This window comes from Choloepus didactylus, chromosome 2 (genome assembly GCF_015220235.1).
Source record: "Choloepus didactylus isolate mChoDid1 chromosome 2, mChoDid1.pri, whole genome shotgun sequence".
Taxonomy (NCBI): domain Eukaryota; kingdom Metazoa; phylum Chordata; class Mammalia; order Pilosa; family Megalonychidae; genus Choloepus; species Choloepus didactylus.
The window spans coordinates 174,440,252-174,462,568 of record NC_051308.1 but is presented as its reverse complement, the minus strand read 5'-3'; the positions used below and the strand labels follow the sequence as shown (position 1 = coordinate 174,462,568).

Sequence of the window (22,317 nt, the reverse complement as noted above, 5' to 3'; positions counted from 1 at the left end):
CAAAGGGAGTGTGAGCCACAAGGTTTTCATTATCACACTGTTACACCATGTAAGCTATATAGTTATACAACCGTCTCCAAGAATCAAGGCTACTGGGTTGCAGTTCTACAGTTTCAAGTGTTTCCTTCTAGCTATTCCAATACACTAAAAGCTAAAATGTGATGTCTATGTAGTGCATAAGAAAGCCCTCCAGAGTGACCTCTGGACTCCATTTGAAATCTCTAAGCTGCTGAAACTGTTTTGTTTCATTTTACTTTCACCTTTCAGTCAAAAAGATTTTCTCAATCCCACCATGCCATGTCCAGGCTCATCCCCAGAAGCCATGTCACACATTTGCCAGGGAGATTTATACCCCTGGCAGTTAAGTCCCATGTAGCGGGGAGGACAGTTAGTTCACTTGCCATGTGGGCTTAGAGAGAGAGAGAGAGAGGGCCACATCTGAGCAACAAAGAGGTTCTCCAGGGGAGAATCTTAGGCACAATTATAAGTAGGCTCAGCCTCTCCTTTGCAGCAACAAGTGTCACATGGGGCCCAAGATCAAGGGCTCATCCCACCATACTGTCAGTCCTCAATGTTTGCAAGAACAACGGTAACAACCCAGGTGGGGAAGTCCAACATTTCTGCATTCTTCCCTAGTTCCCCAGGGTTCCCTGCAAATATATCTTCATTCTCTGCCCAAATTACTTTGGAATGAATCAGAATTTCACACTAACCTGTACAAACCTACCAGATCTCACTTCCTATTCAAAATTCCATGTACTTAAGGTGTTTGAATAAACTGACCATACAAGTTAAATTACTTTGTTTGCTACTAACTCACTGTATTTTAACTTGTGTGTTTTTAATTTGTCTGCCTCCTCCCTAATGTCCTCTTCCAATAGAATATAAGCTCTCTTGGGCAATGATTTTAATATATTTTATCCACTAATTTATTCTCCTTTGCCTAGAACATGCACAGCACATGGTAAGCCCTCAGTAAATATTTGTTCAGTGAATTGCAAAATTAATGTATGTGTGTGGTCTTTAATAAGATGTTTAGATGTTCATGCACAAAGCCTCTGCCTGATACTTATTTGTATGTGTCTTCTTCAAAGCCTAGTACAGAGCATAGTACTTGAGGAAAGGAATGGATTTGGGGTGAGTCAGTATTCATCTGAGTGGTTTAAATTAGACCCAACTAAATATTGAGATGAGGATCAGAAAAAGATCCTTGTTGCAAAGAAAGGGGTAAGGAGTGGTTGTGTGCCAGAACAGAAGAGCTTCCTAGCACTTTTGGTGTGATATGGAGACAGTGGAAAGGACACTGACTGAGGTGTCAGAAATCTCTGGACTCAAGTTCTAGATTTGCTACTTAACTGCTGTGTGACTTTGGGCAAATTTCTTGACCCTCTGGGGCTCCTAACTGTAATAAAACAATAATACTCATTTTATAAGTTTGTTGATAAGATTGTGTGAGACAATATAGTATCATATAGTAAATGTCAATAAATATTATTTCTCTTCTTTCTCTCTCTCCTTGAGAGATAAATGTCAGTTATCCATTTTTCCAAAGATAAAATGTGCCAATAAATGTTAGTTCTCCTTTCTTTCTCTCTTTGCCCCTTCTCCTTCCTCCTTTGATTATATCATTATTTATTAATTCCTGTTACTTTCCTTAAACCCTGTGCATGTCTTTAACTCTTTAATTCTCCTTATTTACTCAGCTTGAATGTGTCCTGACTCATAATGTAATTGGTTTCAGGAGTGACCCCAAAATTCACACCCACAAAATGAGGTTTTGGAATTGGATAGCTACAGATTGGCTCCATGTTAGGGGAAATGGGAGGAAGAAAATTTGAAGTGCTTGAATGCCCAACTGTGAAATAAGTAGCAGCTTTGAAGGACTTCCTCATCTCCTATAGTCACAAGGCAGATACAGCTCAGGCTAAGCACAGGTCTGACAGCAGAGAGATGTACCTCTCACAGTGGGCACAGAGTGAGGGGATATTTGTACCCCATTTAAAAGCCATCAGAGGGCATCCATTGTGGAGGGGGCTCAGTAATCAGGTTGGTAAGATGGCTGTCTGTCAGCCTTTCTCCAGCTTGAATATTGGACCTGTGCACAAATGTGGCTACAGTGGCAGTGTTGGAAGCTCTGCATGACTTTAAACACATGGGCTTGCCTTCATCAAGGTTGATCCCTGACATGATATAATTCCTCAGGGGTAACTGACAGTCATATGATGATGTGTTGATGATATCAAACCCTTTCATCATTGAGGGGGCAATAGTTTGTTCACATTAGAATAGACATATCTAATGGGTACAGATTTGCCTCCCTACTCAGGGTGGTTCTGCAAGCTAAAGGAGTTTTTGCTTCCTATATCTGTGTTCTTGGACTTAGTGGATTTGGAGGTCCCAAGAGAAGAATACCAAGCTTAGATGGCTGAGTGGCCATGCTGATATTCTCATGTGACTGAAGCAACAGACAGAGAAAAGTGTCACTCTATTTGCTAAGGTGGCCAAGCTCAAATGGTAAGGAAAAAATGGGTTGCTGCTTCATGATCAGGGCAAAGAGGACTATTTCTGGACCCCAGGAGATTCACTAAGGGGACCACCTCTCACTACTCTTGCTCAATAGCCCTGGTCAATGGAAGCAGTTGTAACTACATAAAGACTGGACCACTGAGGACTCAGATTCTACAGAAATGGAAATTTTGGTTACATCTTCCATCCTGCAGTATTCCAGAGAATTGGCTATGGAAAAAGGAAGTTACAAAGATCAACTTAGGCTTCATGACAAAGTGACCACAGCAATTAAACTTCATGTTAATTAATTGTTGCTCTTTCTGTTTCTCCCTGCCTTCTGTTTTTTTTTTTAATTATTCATTTTATTGAGATATATTCACATACCACGCAGTCATACAAAACAAATCATACATTTGATTGTTCACAGTACCATTACATAGTTGTACATTCATTACCAAAATCAATCCCCGACACCCTCATTTCCACACACACAAAAATAATCAGAATAATAATTAAAGTGAAAAGGAGCAACTAAAGTAAAAAAGTACACTGGGCGCCCTTGTCTGTTTGTTTGTTTGTTTGTTTCCTTCCCCCACCTTTCCACTCATCCATCCACAAACTAGACAAACGGGAGTGTGATCCCTATGCCGCCCCCCCCCAATCCCACTGTCCCTCCTCATAAGCCACATTTTTATACAATTGTCTTCAAGATTCATGGGTTCTGGGTTGTAGTTTGATAGTTTCAGGTATCCACCACCAGCTACCCCAATTCATTAGAACCCAAAAAGGGTTGTCTCTATTGTGCGTAAGAGTGCCCACCAGAGTGACCTCTCGGCTCCTTTTGGAATCTCTCTGCCACTGAAGCTTATTTCATTTCCTTTCACATCCCCCTTTTGGTCAAGAAGATGTTCTCCATCCCACGATGCCAGGTCTACATTCCTCCCCGGGAGTCATATTCCACGTTGCCAGGGAGATTCACTCCCCTGGGTGTCTGATCCCACGTAGGGGGGAGGGCAGTGATTTCACCTTTCAAGTTGGCTTAGCCAGAGAGAGAGGGCCACATCTGAGCAACAAAGAGGCATTCGGGAGGAGGCTCTTAGGCACAATTATAGGGAGGCCTAGCCTCTCCTTTGCAGCAACAGTCTTCCCAAGGGCAAATTCCATGGTAGAGGGCTCAATCCATCAAACCACCAATCCCCTATGTCTGTGGGCATGTTAGCAACCATCGAGGTAGGGCAGGCCAATACCCCTGCATTCTCCACCAGCTCCTCAAGGGGGCTCTGCATATTTTTCTCCTTTTTTTTTTTTTTTTAACTTTTTTTTTTCCTAAATCAACTGCATGAAAAAAAAAATAAAAAAAATAAAAAAAAAACATACAGTAAAAGAACATTTCAAAGAGACCATAACAAGGGAGTAAGAAAAAGACAACTAACCTAAGATAACTACTTTACTTCCAATGTTTTCTTACTGTACCCCAAGAAAGTAACCTAATACAGCAACATTTCTGTGAACTTGGTCCTACTATACCCATCAGAAATTAACAGTCCATAGTCATTCCTGGGCATTCCCAGAACATTAAATTTACCCATGATAGCTTATCTGTTCTTCTTGGATTATTGTTCCCCCTTCCTTAATTGCTCTCTATCACTAGTTCCCCTACATTCTACATTATAAACCATTGGTTTTACATTTTTAAAAGTTCACATTAGTGGTAGCATATAATATTTGTCTTTTTGTGCCTGGCTTATTTCGCTCAGCATTATGTCTTCAAGGTTCATCCATGTTGTCATGTGTTTCACAACATCGTTCCTTCTTACTGCTGTGTAGTATTCCATCGTGTGTATATACCACATTTTATTTATCCACTCATCTGTTGAAGGACATTTGGGTTGTTTCCATCTCTTGGCAATTGTGAATAATGCTGCTATGAACATTGGTGTGCAGACATCTGTTCGTGTCACTGCTCTCCGATCTTCCAGGTATATACTGAGAAGTGCAATCGCTGGATCGAAGGGTATCTCTTTATCTAGTTTTCTAAGGAACTGCCACACTGACTTCCATAGTGGCTGAACCATTATACAGTCCCACCAACAATGAATAAGAGTTCCAATTTCTCCACATCCCCTCCAGCATTTGTAGTTTCCTGTTTGTTTAATGGCAGCCATTCTAATTGGTGTTAGATGGTATCTCATTGTGGTCTTAATTTGCATCTCTCTAATAGGTAGTGAAGCTGAACATTTTTTCATGTGTTTCTTGGCCATTTGTATTTCCTCTTCAGAGAACTGTCTTTTCATATCTTTTGCCCATTTTACAATTGGCCTGTCTGTACTATCATCATTGAGTTGTAGGATTTCTTTATATATGCAAGATATCAGTCTTTTGTCAGATACATGGTTTCCAAAAATTTTTCCCATTGAGTTGGCTGCCTCTTTACCTTTTTGAGAAATTCCTTTGAGGTACAGAAACTTCTAAGCTTGAGGAGTTCCCATTTATCTATTTTTTCTTTTGTTGCTTGTGCTTTGGGTGTAAAGTCTAGGAAGTGGCCACCTAATACAAGGTCTTAAAGATGTTTTCCTACATTATCTTCTAGGAGTTTTATGGTGCTTTCTTTTATATTGAGCTTTGGTCCATTTTGAGTTAATTTTTGTGTAGTATGTGAGGTAGGGGTCCTCTTTCATTCTTTTGGATATGGATATCCAGCTCTCCCAGACCCATTTGTTGAAAAGAACTTTATGACCCAGTTCAGTAACTTTGGGGGCCTTATCAAAGATCAGTTGGCCATAGATCTGAGTCTCTATCTCCGAATTCTCAATTCGATTTCATTGATCTATATGTCTATCTTTGTGCCAGTACCATGCTGTTTTGACAACTGTGACTTTATAATAAGCTTCAAAGTCAGGGAGTGTAAGTCCTCCCACTTCGTTTTTCTTTTTCAGAGTGTCTTTAGCAATTCGAGGCATCTTCCCTTTCCAAATAAATTTGATAACTAGCTTTTCCAAGTCTGCAAAGTAGGTTGTTGGAATTTTGATTGGGATTGCATTGAATCTGTAGATGAGTTTGGGTAGAATTGACATCTTAATGACATTTAGCCTTCCTATCCATGGACATGGAATATTTTTCCATCTTTTAAGGTCCCTTTCTATTTCTTTTAATAGAGTTATGTAGTTTTCTTTGTATAGGTCCTTTACATCTTTGGTTAAGTTTATTCCTAGATACTTGATTTTTTTAGTTGCTATGGAAAATGGTATCTTTTTCTTGAGTGTCTCTTCAGTTTGTTCATTTCTAGCATATAGAAACATTACTGACTTGTGTGCAGTAATCTTGTATCCTGCTACTTTGCTAAATTTGTTTATTAGCTCTAGTAGCTGTATTGTCACTTTCTCGGGGTTTTCCAGATATAAGATCATATCATCTGCAAACAATGACAGTTTTACTTCTTCCTTTCCAATTTGGATGCCTTTTATTTCTTTGTCTTGCCGGATTGCCCTGGCTAGCACTTCTAGCACAATGTTGAATAACAGTGGTGATAGCGGACATCCTTGTCTTGTTCCTGATCTTAGAGGGAAGGCTTTCAGTCTCTCACCATTGAGTACTATGCTGGCTGTGGGTTTTTCATATATGCTCTTTATCATATTGAGGAAGTTTCCTTCAATTCCTACCTTTTGAAGTGTTTTTATCAAAAAAGGATGTTGGATTTTGTCAAATGCTTTTTCAGCATCTATTGAGATGATCGTTTGATTTTTCCCTTTTGATTTGTTAATGTGTTTTAATACATTGATTGATTTTCTTATGTTGAATCATCCTTGCATGCCTGGAATGAACCCCACTTGGTCATGGTATATGATTTTTTTAATGTGTCTTTGGATTCGATTTGCAAGTATTTTGTTGAGGATTTTTGCATCTATATTCATTAGGGAGATTGGCCGGTAGTTTTCCTTTTTTGCAGCATCTTTGCCTGGTTTTGGTATTAGATTGATGTTAGCTTCATAAAATGAGTTAGGTAGTGTTCCATTTTCTTCAATGTTTTGAAAGAGTTTGAGTAAGATTGGTGTCAGTTCTTTCTGGAAAGTTTGGTAGAATTCCCCTGTGAAGCCATTTGGCCCTGGGCATTTATTTGTGGGCAGCAGCTCCATGTTTTCATGAGTGTTGTATGAAGTATGCCCAAAGTCAGATTGCTCTGTGGTGTCCAGTCCACGCAGTTCCTGGCTTTCTACCTACTTCCCTGGAGGAATAACTAAAACATACACCTCACCAATCCACCATCTTGCCCCTCCCCAGATCTCCCTGCCTTCTTATATTTAGGGTATGGTGATGGCTAATGTTTTATACTATAGGTGAGAATATGGCCTCAGTCTGCAATAATGTGATAGCTAATGGTTCGTTTGTTGCCTTTGTTGGGGACTTGGATTCTTTCACCAATATCAATGATAAGAATGGATATGTGGACTGTGATAGAAACCTCCTGATGAACTCTCTAGATCTACTTTCCACCCTTCTCCCTCTGCTTGGGTACTGCAGGAGGCTGACATTTATAAACAGCATCCACTGAGCCTTTTTTCCCTCTGACTTCCAGTTGACTTCAGCCAATGGGAGGTACAAGACAGGATATTGAAAGAAGAGGTGAGAGTGATGTCAGTGTATGTATTTCCCAGTTCTTTCCTTTCAGTGAGTTTCTGCTTTCATTTAAAAAGGAAAGACTCACTTAGCTCTCTGGCAGTTAACTGCTCCCTCTTATTAGGCCCAGGAGTAGTGAGGATTCTGGCTATTAATAGCATTGGGGCTGAGTCTTTCCTTGCTGAGTTCCCTGCACTCTGTATATAAATATATAAATATGCCTAGCCTTTGACTAAGAAATTCCACTCTAGGAATTTATCTTAACGAGTTACTCATTCATCCAGTAAATATTCATTGAGAGGCAATTATGTGTCAGGCACTTTTTTTAGCCCTTGGGATATATCAGTTCTTATGGAGCTTTTATTGTAGAGGTGGGAGACAGGCAATAAACAATAAACAAAGGAAAAAGTAAATTATCTAGTATGTTGGAAGGTGACAGAAGCTAAAAAAAGTAGAGCAAGGTTAAGTGTGCAGTATGGGGGGCAGTTTGCAATGTTAAATAGGATCTTTAGGGCAAGCCCGTGAGCAGTTTCCATTTGAGCAAAGGCTTACAGATATCTGGTGTTGGAGAGGGGAGAATTCCAGGCAAAAGTAAAAGCCAAACTGATGCAAAAGCCGTCAGGCACGAGTACCCTGGAGTGCTGGAGGAACAGCAAGGAGGCTACAGCTGAATGAAAAAGGTGGAGGGTGGCAGGGGATGAAGATAGAGAATTAAAGGGGGGGGGCATGATTAAGAGATTTGGAGATGCAATAAACGTAGAGAAAGCCATTTGAAAAGTCCAGGGACCCGAATTCAGCTGGATGGATATAAGATTGAAGAACATAAATCAGAAATAAAAAAACATGGGTTCTTTACAAGTATGCAGTCAATTTTGGTTCTGAAATGTGAGATATATGCAGGCAAGCTGTGATGCTGTATTATAAAAGAGACCTTATTATGTCTGAGAAGTATGGACTCAAGAGTCTGATTAAATGCCATAAAAAGACAGAGAAAGGAGTTAAAACACACATTTTCAGTTCAACTCTACAAAGTGCAATTCATTCTTGTAAGTTTTAACTGCTCCAAACTACTGAGATATATGGCAATTTAAGCAAATCTTAACTTACGGTCTCGGAAATGTAATATGCATAATAAGATAATCAAATGATTAGCCTTGGCAACAAAAGTGTAACTCAAACTGAAATTCAGTGTTTCTCAGTGTAATAGGTTGAATTATATATCCCCTGAAAGGTATTTTCTTAATCTTAAAAGCGTTTCCTGTCCTTTGAAGATGTTGTTTTTACTTAAGGTGTGGCCAGATGAATGAAGCTGGAAGTCAGAGAAGGCCACCAGGAGAAGCCGGAAGTCAGCAGAAACCAGAAGAGCAGAGAAAAGGAGAAAGAGACAGCTATGTGATGCAGGCCAAGGAACCCCAGGGATTGTGGAAAGTCAGCCCCAGAATGCTACACACTTTTGGGAGAAAGTATGGCCTTGCTGATGCTTTGATTTGGGACTTCTAGCCTTCCCCAAACTGTGAGACAATAAATACCTGTGGTTTAAGCAAACCCACTGTGTGGTATTTGTTATAGCAGCATGGCAAACGAACATACTCAATATAAAGGCACTATGAATATAGCACTGATATCTCACAAATTCTCTCTTGGAAGTTTGCTTTAGTAGAAAGGGTGTAGACTATGGAGTCAAACACATCTTAGTTTGACCTGAACTTTCTGTCTGCCCTTAGGCAAGTTGCTTTATTTCTCTGAGCCTCAACTTTCTCATCTGTAAGATGGCTATAAGAGCTATATTTTATGTTTGTTATGAGGATTATATAATTTCTGGCACATAATAAACATTCAACAAAAGATAGCTATTATTAATATTATTTTTCTTTCCTCATTTGCCTTTCTAATTTCTGTGAGGTCTTATCACACCACATTTTACAATTTTTTACCCCTCTCCTTTACTTGCTATATTTCTATCATGCTTTTCCCTTAAATTCTCTCTTTTATGCTGATTATATGAGTTTATGATCACAAATCAGGCGTTGAGTAGAAGCTAATCTTATGATTATTTATTGTCAGCAACAAAAGCTTGGTATTTACTCTAACCCACATTTATCATGTACACGTAGACAAGTGCAAATGATTTCACTGAAAATATCAACTAATATAACCAACAATTAACTTATTCTGTTGACTTTAACATGACGCATTTCTCCTACAGTCATCATGTTTTCCTAGTTTCAAATTGGAATGCATATAATGAAGCACATGGTAAACAGGAATCAGACAGACATTCCCAGGGCCATGGTCAGATTCCTTTATGGCTCAGATGTCTGAATATCTAGTCTCAAAATCTCTTAATTTCATGCTTAATAACTTAGAAGTCTGCTTATTTAACCAAACATTTGTCCAAAATCTTCAAAGTCTTTTTAAAAACATCTTTGTACACTTTTTTTTCTTTTTCCCAAGCACTCACCAGTTTTCATTGATCTTGGTCTGTTGTATTGTATGCGGTGGCCCATGTATTGATCTCTAGATTTTTTTAATACCACAGACTTTAGCTAGTTGTATAAAACTCTGGGAGTTTTAAAAAATTCTTCACAACACATTTACTATATATAAATAATAATATGGTCAGTAAGAGGCTGAGAGGGTACATGCTTTATATATGTATTCATTCAGCTGTCATTTATTTGGTGCCTAAATTCATTCAAGAGATAATGATGGAGAACTTAATTATGTGCTGCGCACTATTCTAGAGGCTCAAATTCAGCAGTGAAACAAAGCAACACTCCTATATTACCTGCTTCAGTGCAAATTATGCCAGAAATTTGGAGTTTTAGAGCTGCAATGGGACCTAGAACATATAGTAAAATACACTATTATACAACCAAATAGACCTAGGCTGTAGAGGTTAAGTAATTTCTCACAAGGTCACAAATCAATTAATGTCTGAACAAGAAACAGAAGTTGTTTGATGTTCCCCGCTGTATCATCCACTGTCCAGTTAATGCTGTGAATATAGGAGGAGAATACTAAACATCTTTGTATATGTATCCTGGAATCTCTTGCTTTTTCTAGGGCATTCCAAATGACTAAATTTCAGATGCTTATGTTTTAGGCATCTTTGCAATTTTATATTATTTTTGTTGTGGTTTTCATCTATCTGTCCTTAAATCTATTTAACAAGTCCAGGCTAATTACCATGATAAAAACACCTTAAATGATGATTTATGTGATGCAGAGAGTTAACACCGAGTTATACTGAATGCTCACTACCTGATGTCTTTTACATCAAGCCTAATTAATTCTATGATTTAGTCTGTTGGCCCTTGTAAATGTGGTTCTTTGTTTAGAGTCAATAATTACATCACTATTTAAACTCCCAGATTGTGATACAGGCCTTTAGCCTTGAAAATGAAGCAATTCAAGGTTAAAGTAGTCAGAGAGCATCCTCTAAATTGGGTGCCCTGGGATATTCTCCTAGAAAACTAATATAAAAGAGAACTCTAAGAGCCCTTTTAATAATCTAACTACTTAGTAACTGTTTCTAGTACATCTTTCAGTTCTACCAGAAACTCTGAGAGACAAATGTGGCCGTAGGAAGAGAGCAGACCAAATGATCGAGTGTTATAGCACTACAAAGTAGGAAGCAAGCAAAAGCTAAGAAAGCTAATATGTCATCATTTAATATAATCTCACCGGTAAATATGAGGTGCCAGAAAATTGATGTTTATGTTCCTGAAAGTAGTATATTGTCTAACTTTACTGCCCACGTAAGTTCAATTTTAGTCACATATTATCAGGAAAAGTTGAGACATGCATTAACCTTTATTAATGCATAATGAAACCAGTAATACTTCCTTTCTAAACCGCCATTACAGGAGCCTTAGTGCATATTATAAAAAAAGACCTCCAGTGTGAATATATTGTCACTCTGAAGGAATGAAGGCATCAAAATAATCTTTTGCAAGAGCTTAATTGCCATAACAGACAAGTAAAATGAGAGAAGATTTGTCAAGCACCAATCCCAAGTTCTTAGTTTTCTTGCTACCCTTGTCCACTCTTCTGTGCACCTGAAGACAATATACCAGTGAAACTAAAGCTTAGTGGGAGAATGGATCCAACCACTGGAAGCTGTTTTTCAGTAAGTCTTTAGTGCATCTCTTTTGACATGGTCCTCTCTGGACTTTATTAGTTTTTTCTCTAAGAACTGGAACAGAAATTTCTTTCTATGACTTTCTTATTCAAAGAAGCTAGAGAAACTTACAAGCCAGCGGGTAACTATTTAGCCCATGACCTTTAATGATGCAGAAAAGAAGATTAGAGTCATTTCATTTTAATTTTTAAAAGTGCATTTTTCTTTTTCTTACATAACCTAGCTTAAGAAAATAATAACAACCATAAAAAGTAAGCGACTGACACATAATTCTTTGAAGGTCTGCTTTTGCTGACCTTTCTCTCTAGGGTTAATTTCCAGAAAGCGATTTTCATGCTAGTGCTTTAGAGACATAATGTCTTTTCCCTTCATGTAAAAATCAATGGGATGATGCCAGAGAATGCAGAGTCACACTTAGAATGGGAGAATTAGCATTTCTTAATAACCTGGTGTATACTCATGAGAATTCTTTTATATCAAGTTGCTATCTAGTGGTTTTTGTTTTGTCATTTTGCCATTTCTCTTTAATGTATGTACTTGGAGTGGGAAAGGCTGGCTGTGGGATTATAGATAGTAAATACTCCTATTCAGACCTATGTGAAGAAGTGTCATAAGGCTTTTGAGCTGGGGTTCAAATTTTGTCTCTTTCATTGTGTATATTTAGGCAAGTTACTTAACCTTGCAAAGCCTCAATTTCTTTAGTTGTCTAATGGAAATAATACCTGCTTTTCAGGGTTGTTTCTTCTTTTTTTTGAGAATAATGTGATAATAAATAGAGTTCTTAGCATAGTTTCTGACAATAGCAATCATAGATTTACTAGACTTGCTCTTAAAAAACTAAGTTTTATTATCATATCTAATTAGCCTCAATCAACAAACATTTGTGTCTTACCTACTGTGTCAAACCCTGTACTCAGCTTCAGGATACAACAGTGAACAATATAGAAACAAGAGAGATAAATGCTAAAGATCGAGGGAAGGGAGCTATGAGAAGTGCCCTGATTTGGAAAATCCTGGAGTGGGTCACTCCTCTTCCTCATCCCAAGAGGAGTTCAGCTGGAACGACTTTTATAAATAAACCTTGGCTGGAGTAATTGTGAATGCCCAGAGTACAGATGAGTTTGACATCTTGTAACATGATTATTAGACTCTTCATGATGCTTTCATATTTAGTCTAATGTTATAGAATTTATATCCCAGGTTGTGGATGTATCAGTGCTTAACTTACAACCTCCAGGTAATAGTTTCATGGAAAATGGCCAGTGTTGTTGAAGTCTCCTTTGGTACACTAGGGAAACTTGAAATACAGACTGTATATCCCTACATGATGATATTCATAAATTTAGTTAATATTTAACAAGACTGCATCATTCATGTATAAAACTAGACAACTCCATGACACCAAAGTCTTGATCATAGGAGAGTTTGTCCCCAAGGCTGAATTTGTGGAGGCGTATTCTCTATTTAGATTTTATATTTCAATCCTCTGGCATACTTCATTGAGTCTCACATAGCAGTCTTTTAGTGCATTCTGCTTATACCTTCTTGCTATTCATAGATTGCCAGTAATTGGAGTTGTCTTAGCTGGGTGCTTACTTCATTTATTTTGAACTTTTCTCCAAAATTTGCAGGGAAATGGAATGTCGTTTCCTCTTCTTCTGGGATGTCTTCCCAACACATCCAAAGACTACTTTGCTTCAGCTTCTCCACAGTGCCATCAATCTGTTATAGATATACTACTTATTACAGCTATAGCATTATATTTGTACTAGAATAACTTGGGATGTTTTTGGTATCTCATCATTTGACTGTAAGCTCTCTGAGAGCAGGTACTGTGCCTATTTAATTTTTCTATCACCTATAATGCCCAGCACAGTGCCTGGCTAATAACTGGAATTTAGGAAAAATATGTCAAATTGAATTAGCAAATATCAACTTGAGAAACATGGAGGAGGACAAGAGAAACTGGTATATCATTGTCTACTGGCTGAAACAAAACTAATAATTAAGAGATAAACCAATGCAAATAATATTAATGTTGTGTTTCAGAGAGTGATGAATCTCCTAGGGTATATACAAATTATGTAATACTAATAAGAGATTCCTAGGTTTGTCAAAATAACAGGTTAGATGCAATTAAAAACCCAGGCTTAGTAAAGTTTGAAGTATATTAAGACCTCATCTGCAGAATGAGCAGTCCAGGGCCCATCTAAGGCAGACTTGGCAGAGTCCAGTGAGGTAAAAGCCAAGAGAGGTGGCTGGTACAGGAGGTATACCTGGCCAGACCAAGATGACAGTAGGATGTGGTTTCTATCAAGAATAGAATAACTATGAAGGTGCTGTCCAGTGCAGGCAGAGACATAAAAGTTAATGGAGTACCTTCTGTGAGCTGGAGATCATACCAGACACCAGGGACCCAAAGTTTGATGACTTGATCTCCATCTTCAAGCATCCCTCAATTTACCAACTTAAGTCTAATTGTTTGGCTCTGCTTATATTTTATGTCACTATTTTATTATTCTATCTTATCCTATCCTATGCTATCCTAACCTATCCTATCCTATCCTAACCTATCCTATCCTATCCTATTCTATCCTATCCTGTCCTATCCTATTTTTTTTTAATTGATAAAAGCACCCTGGCTTGGACTCTGCATTGGATTGGAAGGCCTACTGATATCTCTAATACTTAAATGCACAGTCCCTCTGGGAGCTGAGGACTTGACTCGGGCCAAACAGGAAGGAATAGTATTAACCTTGAAACAAATCTGAGGATAATACTGCTATCAATGTTATTAAATTCAGTGGGAAAAAGTTGCATTTACTAAGTTTTAAGCATGAATATTTGGAAGCAATACTAAGAATTCCCTTTGATTTTACCCATACAATGTGCATATAAATTTTGCCTTGCTCTGTGTATTAGAACTTGCATTCATCCATAAAATTTGTACATTGCCTACTTAATGACTTCATGTTCTCATAAGATGACTATGAGTGTGTTCATGAATATGCATTATTATGGTAGTTTTCCATTTCCACTATATTTCAGTTGCAACCTATTTTTAATGAACTTTGTATGTATTTAAAAAAAATTTCACTTAAGCTTCTTTTTTTTTTCATTTTTTTAAAACTTCAGATTGTCTACATACCATACAACTATCCAAAGATCCAAAGTATACAATCAATTGCCCATGGTACCATCATATAATTGTGCATCCATCACCACAATTAATATTTTTCTCAATTTTTAGAACATTTTCATTATCCCAGAAAAGAAATAAAGACAAAAAAAGGAAACTCAAATCCTCCCATATCCCTAACCACCCCTCCTTCATTATTGCTTCATAGTTTTAGTATAGTACATTTGTTACTGTTGATGAATGTTAAAATACTAGTAACTGTAGTTTATAATTTGCAATAGGTATGTATTTTTTTCCTATATGCTCCTCTATTATTAACTTCTAGTTATAGTGTCATACATTTGTTCTAATTCATGAGAGGGATTTCTCATATATGTACATTTAATCATGGACATTCTCTACCACAAGATTCACTGTTTTATACATTCCCATCTTTTAACCTCCAACTTGCCTTCTGGTGACATACATGATTCTGAGCTTACCCTTTCCACCACCTTCACACACCATTCAGCATTGTTAGTTATTCTCACAACATGCTACCACCACTTCTGTCCATTTCTAAATGTTTAAGTTCACCCTAGTTGAACATTCTGCTCGTAATAAGCAACTGCTCCCTATTCTTTAGCCTTGTTCTATATCCTGGTAACTTATATTTCATGTCTATGAGTTTACATATAATAATTAGTTCATATCAGTGAGACCCTGCAATATTTGTCCTTATGTGTCTGTCTTATTTCACTCAATATAGTGCCTTCAAGTTTTCTTCATCAACCCATTTTTTTAAGACAGTTTTGTTCACACACCATACACTCCATCCTAAGTAAACAATTGTTGGTTCCCAATATAGTCATGTATTTATGTATTCAGCACCATCGCCACTATCTATATAAGGACATCTCCATTTCTTCCACAAAGAAGGAGGAAGAGTCAAAGAAGGTAGAGGGACAAAAGAAAAAGAAAAGGGAGAGAGAGAGAGAGAGAGAGAGAGAGAGAGGCAGCTAGAAAGGACCAAAAGGAAAGACAGCATTAAACTAAAGTAGAATGAAGAGTCAGACAACAACACCAAACCCAGGAGTCCCATACCCTTTCCCTATGCTGCCCCCCTCATATGCATTTAGCTTTGGTATATTGCCTTTGTTATATTAAAGGGAGCATAATACAATGTTTCTGTTAATTACAGTTTCCAGTTTGCATTGATTGTATTTTCCCCCCAATCCCACCCTATTTTTAACACCTTGCAATGTGGAAATTCATTTGTTCTACCCTATGTAAAAACATATTTGTACCTTTTATTACAATTGTTGAGCATCCTAGGTTTCACTGAGTTATATAGTCCCAGTCTTTATCTTTCATCTTTTGTTCTGGTGTCCCACATGGTCCTAACCTTCCTCTTTCAACCATACTCACAGTCATCTTTGTTCACTGTACTTACATTGCTGTGCTACTATCTCCCAAAATTGTGTTCCAAATCTCTCACTCCTGTCTTTCCCTTTTTGTCTGCAGTACTTCCTTTAGTGTTTCCTGTAGAGCAGGTGTCTTGTTCACAAACTGTCATTGTCTGTTTGTCAGAGAATATTTTAAACTCTCCTTCATACTTGAAGGGCAGTTTTGCCAGATATAGGTTTCTTGGTTGGTGGTTTTTCTCTTTCAGTATCTTAAATATATCACACCACTTCCTTCTTGCCTCCGTGGTTTCTACTGAGAAATCTGCACATAGTCTTATCAAGCTTCCTTTATATGTGATGGATCACTTTTCTCTTGCTGCTTTCAGGATTCTCTCTTTATCTTTGACATTTGGTAATCTGAATATTAAGTGTCTTGGTGTAGGCCTATTCAGATCTATTCTGTTTGGGGTACACTGTGCTTCTTGGATCCATAATTTTATGTCTTTCATGAGAGATGGGAAATTTTCATTGATTATTTCCTCTATTATTGATTCTGCCCCCTTTCCCTTCTCTTTTCCTTCTGGGACACCAATGACATGTACATTCCTGCATTTCATTTTGTCCTTAAGTTCCTGGAGCCATTGCATTCTTTTCTCTATCTGTTCTTTTGTGTGTAGGCTTTCAGGTGCCTTGTTCTACAGTTCCTGAATGTTTTCTTCTGCCTCTTGAAATCTGTTATTGTGTGTTTCCATTGTGTCTTTCATCTCTTGTGTTGTGCCTTTCATTTCCATAGATTCTGCTAGTTGTTTTTTTGAACTTTCAATTTCTACCTTATGTACAGCCAGTGTTTTCATTATATGCTTCATCTGTTTTGCCATAACTTCCCTAAATTTTTTGAATTTATTTAGTGTTAGTTGTTTAAATTCCTGTATCACAGTTGAAGTATAAGTTTGTTCCTTTGACTGGGCCACAACTTGGTTTTTCTTAGTGTAGGTTGTAGTTTTCTGTTGTCTAGGCATCTGAATTCCTTGGTTACCCTAATCAGGTTTTCCCAGACCAGAATGGGCTCAGGTCTCAGAAGGAGGCAATAGTATCACATCTCCCTGGGGGTGTGTCTTAGAAGATTGGTACACCCTGTGAGGCTTCAAGTCACAGCGCTTTCCCACCCAGCAGGTGGTGCCTGTCAGCCTGTAGCTCCAGACTGGTGTAAGGAGGTGTGGCCTGTGACTGTTTTCCCCCAGGCTCTGGGGTCTGGTTCTGAATGCAAGGTAGGTGGTAGAGCTTGGCACCACCTTCTTTCTCTTAGGGAAAATACACTCCCTAAGGAGAGGTCATTAGCGTTTGAATAGTCTCTCTGCCTGTGCTATCTCCATCCTTGTCTGGGTCAGAGTGCTGGGAACTGATAATGGCTGAGGCGTTCTCCACTGAGCTGAAAAAGGGACAGAAAGCCCCCCTCAGGGCCAGTCCATGGCCACCCTCCAGCTCTCCAAGGTCAGTCGTCAAAAAAAAGTTTCTATCTGCTTGTTGGGGATTCGTATCTTGTACTGAGCAGTCCACGTTTGTTAATTAAACCCCCAGTTGGAGTTCAGCTGAGCTATGTTTGCTTGCTTGGAGAGTGCTGCTCTCTAGCACCACAAGGCTTTGCAGTTCAGGCCATGGGTGGAGGGGGCTCCTGGGTTGTATCCACAGTTTTTACTTACAGTGTTTATGCTTCGATCTCAGGCATTCCTCCCAATTCGGGTTGGTGTATGAGGAGTGGACAGTCACGTTTGTCCCCCCACAATTATTCCAGATTATTTTCTAATTGTTCCTGGTTGTTTATTATTTGTTCCAGGGGGACAAACTAGCTTTCACTCCCCTCTATGTCACCATCTTCTTCCATCTCCTTCATAGGGCTGAGGTGAATAGGTTGTCAAAGATTGCTATCTGCAGTGAGGGCTGGGGAAATGCAGTGTTGGGAAGCTGCTTTCTTGACCCTCTCTGTAGGGCCCTTTAGAATGGGAATTGCTGATGAAAGAGTGCCAGAGAAGACCTGGATGCGGCCAGAATGAGGGAGCCCCCTCCATGGGTCCCACAGGAATAGGCTTGTTTCATATAAGCTATTTTTTAAAAATACAAGTTAATATATAATGTGATGAGTCTCCTTGTTATTCTTGATTCCCTTTCCTAGCCTCCTCCTGTTTCTCCTCCATGGGCTGGGTTTCCCCCAGAAGACACATCTCTAACCAGTTTCTTTTTGTGGCTCTTTCTAGTGATAGTCTAGACTGTTCTTGTGGAGAAATCATGTGTAGGTGAGCCAGCTGAGCATCGCCTTGAAATCATTCCAGTCCAGGAGCCAAATATATGAGTGAAGATGCCTCTGCATCCAGCCCCCAACTGCTGAGTCACCCTCTGTTGTTTGAATCTTTCCAGATGAGGCCTTGGACATTGTGGAGCAGAAACAACCACCCCTCTCATGCTCTGTATGAGTTTCTGACCCACAGATTTCATGAACATACCTAAATGGTTATTTTGCACCCCTAAGAATTGAGGTGGTTTGCTAAGCAGTGGTAGTAACTAATTCAGCATGTTCTAATATCTGATAAGCTGGACCTGACTCTGCATTCTTCTTTTTCAGAGATTTTCTGACTACTCTTGTTTTCATATACATTTTAGAAACATATTGTCTACTCCCCAGAAACCCCTTTTCCACTACCATCACTAAATACGTACATACATATATACATACATATATACACATACATAATTTTATTTGCTTTAAAATTTATAGAATATTATAATATTGGGTTTTTCAGTCCAAAAACAGGATATGCATTTCTATTTATTAAAGATTTTAAAATGTCCCTTAATGGAATTTTAAAATTTCAATTATGGAAATCCTGTACATTATCTGTTAAAGATATTCTTCAGTATTTTTTTATTACTATAGTTAATTGGCTATTTTCTTCCATTATATTTATAGTTAGTTATATTTATATATTAAAGAACTGTTGATTTTTATAGTAATGTGGTAGCATGCACCTTACTAAATTTTACTGTTGCTTCAAATAGAGTTTTAGCTGATTCTCTTGAGGTTCCCAGGTATAAATTATACCATCTGGAAAAGGGTGGGAGAGGAAGAGGAAGGATGAGTTGGTCTGTGTGTAGGGGGGCGGAGGGAGGGGGCGCCTGCACAGTCTCCGGGATCTCCAGGCCTGGAGCTGGGTCTGTACGGGGTGGGCTGGCTCTCCCCCTCACTGGGTATCTAGCGGGCCTTTCTGGGGCCAGCCTGCTGTGACCAAGTCCAGCAAAGCCTGTGCAGGAGCCGGTCCATTCTGGATCCAGGAGGGTGGGAGGAACAGGACATCAAGGAGATGGTTTCACCCAAATAACACTGGCATGGAGGCAGAAACCCTACTCTGATAAGAGGAGTTGATGGCAGTTTTTGATGAGACCTAGTAAAAGTAACCCTGGAGACTGCATGCTTTCCATAAGAAGAAATAGAGCCGTCACACCCATCAAGATTCAGAACACTGGTGATCACTGTGATCTGTATGGAGGGGAGAAGTTTGCCACTTTGGCTGAGTTGGTCCAGTATTATATGGAACATCATGGGCAGTTGAAAGAGAAAAGTGGAGACACTATTGAGATTAAATATCCTCTGAACTAGACAGATCCTACTTCTGAAAGATGGTTTCATGGACACCTTTCTGGGAAAGAAGCAGAGAAATTAGTAACTGAAAAGGGAAATCATGGTAGCTTTCTCATACAGGAGAGCCAGAACCACCCTGGAGATTTTGTTCTCTCTGTCCACACAGGTGATGACAAGGGGGAGAGCAATGATGATAAATCTAAAGGGACCCGCATGGTGATTCACTGCCAGGAACTGAAATACGATGTTGTTGGAGGAGAGCAGTTTGATTCTTTGACGTATCTTGTGGAGCACTACAAGAAGAATCCCAGGGTGGAAACCTGGGCACGATACTACAGCTCAAGTGCTCCCTCCACACAACTCATATTAGTGCTGCTGAAATAAAAAGTCGGGTTCAAGAACTAAGCAAATTAGCTGAGACCACAGATAAAGTCAAACAAGGCTTTTGGGAAGAATTTGAGACCCTACAGCAATAGGAATGCCAACTTCTCTATAGCGGAAGAGAGGGCCAGAGACAAGAAAATAAAAACAAAAATAGAGATAGAAACATCCTGCCCTTTTATCACACTGTGATGATCATGATGGTGATCCCAATGAACCTGCTTCAGATTGTATCAATGCAACTATTATAATTTTTGCGTTATTATAATGCCTGAATTTGAAACCAAGTGCAACAATTCAGAGCCCACAAAGAGTTACATTGTGACACAAGGCTGCCTGCTAAACACGGTGAACGACTTCTGGCGGATAATATTTCAGGAGCACTCACGAGTGATTGTCATCATAAAGGAAGAAGTGGAGGGAGGAAGGAGTAAATGTGTCAAATACTGGCCTGACGAATATGCTCTAAAAGAATATGGTGCATGCGTGTTAGGAACATCAAAGAAAGTACTGCTCATGACTACACATTAAGAGAACTTAAACTTTCACAGGTCAGACAAGGAAATACAGTACCATGTTTGGACCTGGCCAGACCATGGAGTGCCCAGTGACCCCGGGTGGGGGTGTGTGTGCTGGATGGAAGTGCACCACAAGCAGGAGAGCATTGTGGACACCGGGCTTGTGGTGGTTCACCACAGTGCTGGAATTGGCAGGACAGGAACATCCACTGTGACTGATATCCTTATTGACATCATCAGAGTAAAAGGTGTTGACTATGACATTGATTTCCCCCAAATCGTTCAGATGGTGCCATCTCAGAGGTCAGGGATGGTCCAAACAGAAGCACAGTACCAATTTTCTATATGGCTGTCCAGCATTACATCGGAAACACTACAGTGCAGGATTGCAGAAGAGCAGAAAAGTAAGAGGAAAGGGCACGAATATACCAGTATTAAGTATTCCCTAGTGTACCAAACAAGTGGAGATCAGAGTCCCCTCCTGCCTTGTACCCCAACACCATCCTGTGCAGAAATGAGAAAAGATACTGCTTAAATCTATGAAAATGTGTGGCTGATGCAGCAGCAGAAAAGTTTCAGATGAGAAGACCCGCCAAAACTTCAGCACAGAAAAAGACATGGACTTTGACTCTCTCCTTAGAAAGATCAAGAAAAGATGCAAGAAAGTTTATGTGAACAATGAATTTGAATTTGGAAGGTTTGAGTCATGGTTGACTCCCTTTTGATAGGCAAAATTTGAAATCATTTAAGGACCACTGCATACTAACTCAGCGATACCTGATTTCCAGTTACTCATTTTCTCAGATAAGAAGAAATCATCTCTACAATGTAGGCACTGTTATATTCTATAGAATTTTGTTTTAAATTGAGGAAACAATTAAATTGTCCTCTCTATTTTGCAGATGATGATGTCTTAAATTCTAGTTATCAGCATTTGTTTTTGTTTTCTTTTTATAAGCATAACAAAATAATTTTTTTTTTTTCTCTTTGTAGAGGATGATAGGGCACTTGTGAGAGGAGAAATGATTTGGGACAATTGAGTAACAACATCTGTAGAAGTGGGAACAATTTCATATACCATCACTTATCCAGCAGTGCATAATTCATTTTGATGACCTCTTTTTTTAGTTAAATGACAAGCCAGTGCCCCAGACTGTCAGAAGTTGACACTGTAAAGTATCATGGGAAAAAAAATCATAGGAACTTATGAATTAGGATAAGAGGTGTTTTTCTTCTAAGCAGATGACCAGTTACCACTCAGCTTTTTGACTGAGAAGATGGTGGTGGGAAAAAATGTTTGTCACATTTTCTTTGCATTGGAGTAACTGTCTTGTATTTAGACCAGTTATCAATTGCTGCTGGCAAACCACCCCAAAACTTAGTGGCTTAAAACAACATCTCTTTTTTTGCTCATTATTCTTTAGTTTGGGCTGGACTGGGCTCAGCTGAGTTGTTGTTCTGCTAGTCTTGCTGATGGTCACTCATGGAGGACTGAGGTGGACTGGGACTGAGGCACTGAGATGGCAAGGCTTGTCTCTCTCTGCATATAGTCCTCAGGGTATGTCTTTCTCCACATGGTCTCTCCAAGTGGCCTCTCCAGCAAGGTAGCTGGACTCTTACATAGCAGCTCAGAGCTCCCAAGAGCACAAAAGCAGAAGTGGTCAAGTCTTCTTAAGACTTAGGCCCAGAACTGTCACAACACCACTTTTACTGCACTTTACTGATGAAAGCAAGTCACAGGCCCAGTCCAGGTTGAAAAAGGGCAGTACAAGGACATGAGTATTGAGAAGCATGGCTCATTCGGAGCCACAGTGGAACAGACTGCCACTACTAGTGCCATGGGACAACAACTACTGTTTAGTAAAAGTAGAGGCTGCTAGTGACATCGGGAAGCTCAAGCTGCTTAAGCTGGTGTAAACTGGAAGTCAGACTGAGAAATAGAGGGCTTTTAAGAAGCTTCCTGAACCAGTCTGGCCAGCTCTAACCATATTTTCTGA

General features: G+C 39.1%; 1 pseudogene; it reads left to right on the top strand.

The window, feature by feature from the left end:
- LOC119513869 overlaps positions 1 to 20,903 on the top strand; it is a 32,587-nt pseudogene extending 11,684 nt beyond the window's left edge.
- Positions 20,904 to 22,317: the final 1,414 nt, after the last annotated feature.